Source organism: Melampsora larici-populina (assembly GCF_000204055.1).
Source record: "Melampsora larici-populina 98AG31 unplaced genomic scaffold MELLAscaffold_49, whole genome shotgun sequence".
Lineage (NCBI taxonomy): Eukaryota > Fungi > Basidiomycota > Pucciniomycetes > Pucciniales > Melampsoraceae > Melampsora > Melampsora laricis-populina.
Genome location: NW_006768813.1, coordinates 484,314 through 491,982, shown reverse-complemented (window position 1 = coordinate 491,982; position 7,669 = coordinate 484,314).

Below are 7,669 nucleotides of genomic sequence, written 5' to 3'. Positions count from 1 at the left end.
GTCCCACTGTGTGTGAAAAGGTTTTCCCACCATGTGTGAAAAGGTTTTCCCACTGTGTGAATGACAATTCACACTGTGTGATTTATAATTCCCACACGGTGGGAATTGTCATTCAATGGCAGGCCCTTTCTCACAGTGTTAACCATGATTCCCACTGAGTGAATTATGATTCCCACAGAGTGAATCATGATTCACTCTGTGGGAGTCATGGCTCACACGTTGATTCCCACTGAGTAATTTACAATTCCACGGTGGGAATAGATATTCCCCCTGTTTGTCAAAGTGTGCTTAGGCCAAGTGGGAAATATTGTTATTTGGATTCCCACTGGTAAATGCCCCTTTCACACTGTGGATATCCCTGATAAATCTTGCCAGCATAAAAATTATCACCTGTGGCCATCTTTCACACTTGGGGAATTTACGCTGTGCCAAGTATATATTATCTGATGGTATTACATCATCAACATTGAGATCATAATTGATGCTTGATTACTTCTCCAGCCAACGCTGGAGAAGTATTCAAGCACTCACCGTGGGTCTAACAAGGGAAGGGATTCCCGTGTTTCTCAGGAACATTCTTACGGATCACATTCAAAAATTTGCTTATCCGGCCACTGTCAGGGTCAGGGCTTCTCCACTCACAAACATCCAGATAAAGGATTCAATGAAACATTAATTGAACCGGAAAAAGGGAAACATAAAGACCAAACATAGGTCATCTCGGAGTGAGGAAACATCCCAAGAGCAGAGCAAGTCATCAAAACTCAAAAAAAAAATGTAAAAAGAAAAACCTAACATCGTATCAATCTGCAGTCTTGTCTATATCTGATTTTATACCAATCAATTCTGCTACCATGGCTGCCCTCTTAGCTCTGGCATGCTCTAGACGTAACCTTCTCTTGATCTTGTGGCGGTCCATTTTGACGCTATTCTCATCAATGTATGACTTCACCCGCTCAGTTTTGAACTTCTCCCACTCGGTTGCACTCATCTTCTCCTTCTCTTTGTGTAATATTTCGATTCGGTTGACCAGGGTTTCGGATACTTGACAGGAAGAGCCAAAATGGGTTACCTTGCATTTGGCAGGCTCCACCTTGGGTCCTTTAGCATCAAAGTACTCCGATGCTGTAGTGTAATGGGGAATCTGATTGCATCATTCAGTTAAATCCTGCGTAATGAAAATAAATGCTGAAATCTCACTTTGGAATCCCACAGTATTTCGTAGATACCGTTACAGCGAGTCAAGGCCACCTTAATCCCGAATGATTTGACCACAAAGTAAAGGCCCTCCACCAATCCCAGCTTAAGAGCTGTCTCTCTATCGCACGGTTGGCCAGTGGTTCGATCGATAAGGCCAAAAAGGCCAAACGCATACCTAGTATGGTCTTTGTCAATGTGCAAGCGATTGGCAAAGCCATCACAACTGACCGCCAAATTGGATGCAAAGACAAGACCATTTGGTGTGGACTGCCACTCTTCATGATCGAAACCGGGTACCTCAGTGATCAGGCCAATGGCTAAATTAGTCTTGAAGATATACAGCGAGAGACTTGCGAATCTCCCTGCTAAAAAGTCCTGGATTATGTGGAATCGTTCCATGCGCTGTCTGTCAGTCAACATCCGGTCAATCGTAGTGGCGGTAAAGGCACTCATAGCGTAAGCGCCTACGAATACAATCGATATCATGTGGTCAGACTGAGTATCCATTGTGAGTGGGTGGCGATACTCACCCAATGACTTATCTTTATCACTTCCTCCTCGCCATCCACAACACCCCATCCAACCACAAACATGTTCATGTTCATGTTGATCATCATCTTCGTCAACCTTTTTTTTTTTATGTGAACCATTGATCTTACATTCATTACGCGCTCTCGCATGTAGATAAGTGGTCAAGATGGTATGATTAAACTCTGCTCTAACTTGTTCATCCATAGTTCGAAACCGGTTGCATCGCACTGCTATAACTAATGTCAAATTGGCTTTGTTTATAACGACTACAGTTCCGTGATGAATTTCGATATCTTGGAATTCATCGGTATAGAGTTGATCCCCGGGGCCATATCGAAAGATGAACTTGGTGTTCAACAGGAGTCCTAGGTCTTGTGCTAGTTGGCACTTCAACGCAGTGCGACCGCGGTGATATCGATAATAGGGTCGTCCGATGCTGCCCTTCTTATCCCGTTGCAGCTGATACTTGATATGACACGGTGAGCTCTTTGACTTGAAATTGGGCGCGTGCACTCCCGCGGCCCGTTTGGCCAAACGATTTCGCTTTCGACCCATAGGTGTTAGGTGTAAATACTACAAGAATGATGTGAACTGATCAGTTATATAAGCTTAAAGCAGTTGACATGTGGAATAGTACGTACTTGATGTGGTAGATTGCAATTAGTTCGCCCTCCACGAGTAGCCTCCAAATAGCCCCTGACAAAATGCCGTATGACCTGCCAGTTCGTAGCTCAGAGTCCGACAACTCAGCAGGCCAATCAGCGACTTTTGCAGTGACCAGATATCGGTGTCTTCGCTGGATGTAGCAGATTGGAGAGCTGGAGAGCACTGACTGCCTGTTTCGGTTTTCTAACAAAATACATGAAAAATGGCTAGTCAGTTTTCTTGCTTTTAAAAAAAGACGTTAAGGTTGTAAAAATAAACTAATAAACTGACTGGTTATTATTATAGGCGAAGAAAACCTCGGTGCCGTCCTGTAATAAGATTGCCTGAAGTGAAGAAGGGCCTATCAAAAATAGACACAACGAGGTAATATCAGATTGAGTTACGTGAAGAAGGACCTGTCAAATATACTCACAGGTTGAAGTCGGGTTCTGTTCTATAGGACGCTATTGAACGAATGCCAGACAATATCCTAGCGGGTGCGAGGAGCAGAGGGAATTAAGTATCGGAAGGTGAAGCACGACTACTATGTTTTCCAAACGATGAGGTCAATAACGAGAGGAGAATTGGAAAATTATGTGAAATCCAATTGGACTGACCTGGATTCAGTGCGATGAGAAATGCAGCCTGGTTAAAAATGGGATAGGACCTGACCGGAATGAAGTAATATGAGTGGAAGCAGGTCCGAGTTTATCTTGGATCGATTAAGAACTATTAAAACTGAAATATTTCCGAGTGGAAGGAAAGAAAAAAAGAGCGAGGTAGCTAGCAAGATCGTTTGAAGTGAACGAGGTCGAGCCCGAAGATAGAGAAAATCTGACGAAATGATTACGCGAAGCTACCAGGGGGAAATGTAAGTGGAAGACGAAGAGCTATACGTGGTGAAATTTAGGGAGTTCTACCAATGGCGGATTGTGAGTGAAAGTGAGTGAAAGATGAATACATCAATGTGGCGAAAACAAACATGTAGTGAAGGGGAATGTGCCACGATGCTGATGGTTGTTAGGAACCAATAGGTTTAGGGGCGTGAGGTAGAATTTCAATTTGTAGGTTAATATTGTGTAGGTTAGGTCTTAGGGTAGAAATACCTAGGTTAACTTGCATTGTTAGGGTTACACGTGGTCATATCCCATGCCTCAGTTTGGTTATGGGTTATGGCGTGTCACTCATAGGCCCTTGCCCCGGTCGATCCCCGTCCCCTAATTAGGGGACGAGGAATGATCCCCGAATTAGGGGACGGGCAATGATCCCCTTCCCCTAATTAGGTTAGGGGAACAATCCCCGTCCCCGAATTTGGAGACGGGGAATGACATCGGTATTTTCGGGGAATATTTCCCTTTCGCAAATACAAAAACGAACGATTAGACCGTTCACGGTAGACCACAAAGGAATCAAGGACCTTCAACAACAATACTTAACAAAATCTCAAGGTTATTCCAATCAATGTCGAGTCGATGGGATCAATGGAAGTTTGAAAGTAAGGTTCAATTGTGATCAGGTCTTTCATGAAGAATCCTACAAACATCTGAGCTAATCATTTTATCATCGGTTCTTTATCATTGCTTCTATTTCAAGTTTTAGATTCCTTTAAACGGATCTTGATTCTTCATGTCATTCAGATGTTTGGAAATTATAATTTATAACGTACAAAAAGAGTAATTTGAAAGAGAAGTGATACTTAAAAGTTGAAACTTTTCAATTTGTTTAATTTTTGTTGTCTTTCAATGCAATGAGTGCCAATGACACCATCAAATCAGTTTGTTCAAAGTGGTTCAACTCATCCAAACAAACTAAGACTGTTGAAATAAATACACACTAAATCAATTGAAAGAATAAAGACCAAGATGTATTTTAATCAGGAATCGAGAGGATTTTTGAGAACGCTTGTCCGTCTCGAGTCTCAAGAGTCAACTCTCATCTTAAGAAGATAGAACTATTGACCCATTTTATTTTCAGTTTTAACTTTCAAGTGTGATTCCATCTTTTTCATCATCAACCTTTTCAAGATGGAAGATGTTAGTATTACTACAGATTCCTCATCCATTGGAAACTCTCAACTAGCAGGTACCTCAGGCAAACGTAGTTGGGTTTGGACCTACTTTCAAGAACTACCTCAAGAAGGAAAAGTTGAATGCAATGTTGTCCTTGATGATGACTCTGCATGTGGCAAAACTTTGAAGAAGGATTCCACAGGCAGTACAAAGAGCATGTCCGATCACTTGTGTTTAGTACACAAGATAGGTGATCCGGTTAAACGAGCCAAACGGCAAGCGATGATTGAAAATAGGACTAACAAGACCGATGATAACGTGTGTTGTTTTCCTTAATGTGTACTCAATTTTGAACTGATATGTTATTCTACAGAAACCATTGACGAGCCACAATCTCAAGACTGCAATGACCTATTTTCTATGTGATTGTGATCTTTCTTTTGAAATGATGGAGAAGAAGTCTTTTGTAGATCTTCTCAAAATCTGCAATCCTCAGACTGAGGCCCTTATAGTGAAAAAGGATGCAATTTCTCGACATTTACGCGAAGTTTTTTTATTTCATCAAGAGTTCTTACAAGAACAAGTATTGGCAAATGCAACTGGTGTTGCATATACTCTGGATGCTTGGACATCTCCAAACATGACCGCTTTCATGGCCATAACAGCTCATACAATCAATGAAAACTTTGAGAAGGTAGATGTAATACTTCGGATCCCTCATATTGAAGGTGATAATTTCTCTATAGATTTTCAAACTTTGAATAATCACTTGCTGATGTTCCTGTTTTGTAGGATCACACACAGGACAGTCCTTTGCCGATTTATTTTGCGAGACCCTCAAAATCTACAAAGGTTCAAATAACATTGTTGCCATTACAGCTGACAATGCGTCTTCAAATAGGAGTATGGCCCGAGCAATTCAGCAACAAACTGGAGGGTTGTTTGATGCAGGAAAAGATCTCCTAGGATGTGTTGCACACGTCTTGAATCTTGCAGCACAGGATGGCCTCAAATTATTTGGAACACTTGATGAAAATGAAGACAACCTTGATTCGAATCAACCGGGTCCCATGGATATAGGAAATCTAGTCACTGAACCGGACGGAGCCCAAATAGATCTTGCTTCAGTTTATAAACGTGTACATGGTCTAGCTCTTTACACTTGTGCAACTCCTCAACGTCGTGAAGGTTTCAAGAAGTTCATCAGCTTATTTCCCACCAACAATCAACCCAAAGATCCTCAAATGCAATGTCTGATTCTTGATGTTAGAACTCGATGGAACTCTACATTTGCTATGTTTGAGTGAGCTTTACTCTTAAAGTAGGTGAGTTTGCTTGATTATACATAGCACAACTAAAACTCATCTTGTGCTGCTTATGATTAGGAACGCATGCAATCATTTCTGTGACACTCCTGAAGGAGAGAAATTTAAGCTTACTTCCGAAGAATGGAAATCAGTAGAGAACATGATGAAATTTCTCAAACCTTTGAGTGAGGCAACTGATAAGCTATGTGCTACTCGATATCCAACAGTCAACACAATAATACCCATGTATGTAGCGGTCATCAATAGACTTCAAGCGGTAAGTCATCATATCTCAGAGGCTTCTTATTGCCGACTCAATCATCTAACCAACTGTATCTTTCAGGTTTGTAGCACCTACGACCTGACATCACTGATTCCAGCCGCGAACGATATGATCAATAAGTTGGAGACCTACCTATCCAAAGTTCTCACCCGGCGAGCACCAATCTGTGCAACAATCCTGGATCCACGCTTTAAGCTCAACTTTTTCCAAACTCATTCCGATTCAATGTCTGGATACAATTTAACAACTGAGCAGCTCAGGTCTCATTTTGTTACTGAGGCTGAGAAGTTCAGCCCGCCGGAAGAACTGCTGAGCTCGGGTCCCCCACAACCATCAACATTTACTTCTTTGCTTGATGAGGACTTGTTTGGATCATTGACTTACGATAATCCTTCAATTCAGAATGAGATTGCTCGCTACCTCTCGGAACACCTCGAGAAACAAGGCAGAGATGTGTTAGAGTATTGGAGAGGGAGTCAAACCACTTATCCTTGCCTCGCACGCATGGCTAGAACTTTCCTGGCGATTCCTGCAACTAGTACTCCCTCCGAACGAGTCTTCTCTCAAGGTAGAGGACTCCTTCGCTATCAGCGCTCATCATTAAAACCCAAAAATTTAGAAATGCTCCTTTGTGTAAAAGAATGGTATCGGGCATTTGGTGCATTATACATACAATGCTGATGCTATAGTCTGATTTCACCTCGATATGTTGATTGTTCAATGTTCACTTCACAAGTAACACATTCTTGTAATCTCATTAAACCTACAGTCTTCTCAAAATCATTTCACCTGTTTTCTTACTTTACAAAATGATTGAGTACAACAATTGATAATGAAGAAGTGATGAAGGAGATGGTTCTACTTTGATTCGGATAGGTTCTTGATGATGAAGTTCCTCAGTTTCAATTTCAGTTTCATTTTCAGCTTCAATTTCAATTTCAATATCAGTTTCAATTTCAGTTTCAATTTCTTCTTGAGATTCATCTTGAGAATGTTTATGTTCTTCTTCTTGTGCTGGTTAATTGTGATTTGGAAATGAGGTTGAAGTAATTTGATCAGTTCTAGTTTTGATAGTTGTACTTCGAGATCTTCTTCTAAACTTTGATCGATGTGATTTGAATTCGACATTACTTCCTGAGCTCGTCATCCTTTGGGAGTCGTTCGAAGACTCTTTGGCCTACGATTTCTCAAGATTGATTCGCAGAATCCCCGGCATTCCCCGTCCCCGTCCCCGAATTTCCCCGAATTCGAGGAACAGAAACGATCCCCGAATTCGGGGACGGGGATAGGGGATCTCCGAATGAATCGGGGACGGGGCAAGGGCCTAGTCACTCATCCACGTGTGAAGGCTTACATGGAGAATGTAAGCCTTCTCACGTGGATGAAGATGAGGAGTAAGTATTGATATAAGTGGACTGGAAGTGATCTCAATACTCTGTTTGAAATACAGAGGATGACCTCATGCCATAATACCACATCTTGAATCTTTGACAACTTTGCTTGAGCAGACCCACGGCTATGTAAAAGTGTTTAAGTAAAAAAAAATTGGAAGGAGGTGTTGGATGGCTAAAGTGTTACATAAGACTGGCGTTGAAAAGTGATTTTGTCATCTGGGGGGAGAGATAACAGGCATTTTCTCAAGTTTTCAATGAGTTATGGAGGATTATTTTTGTTGAGCGGGAAAGTGAAGGTGG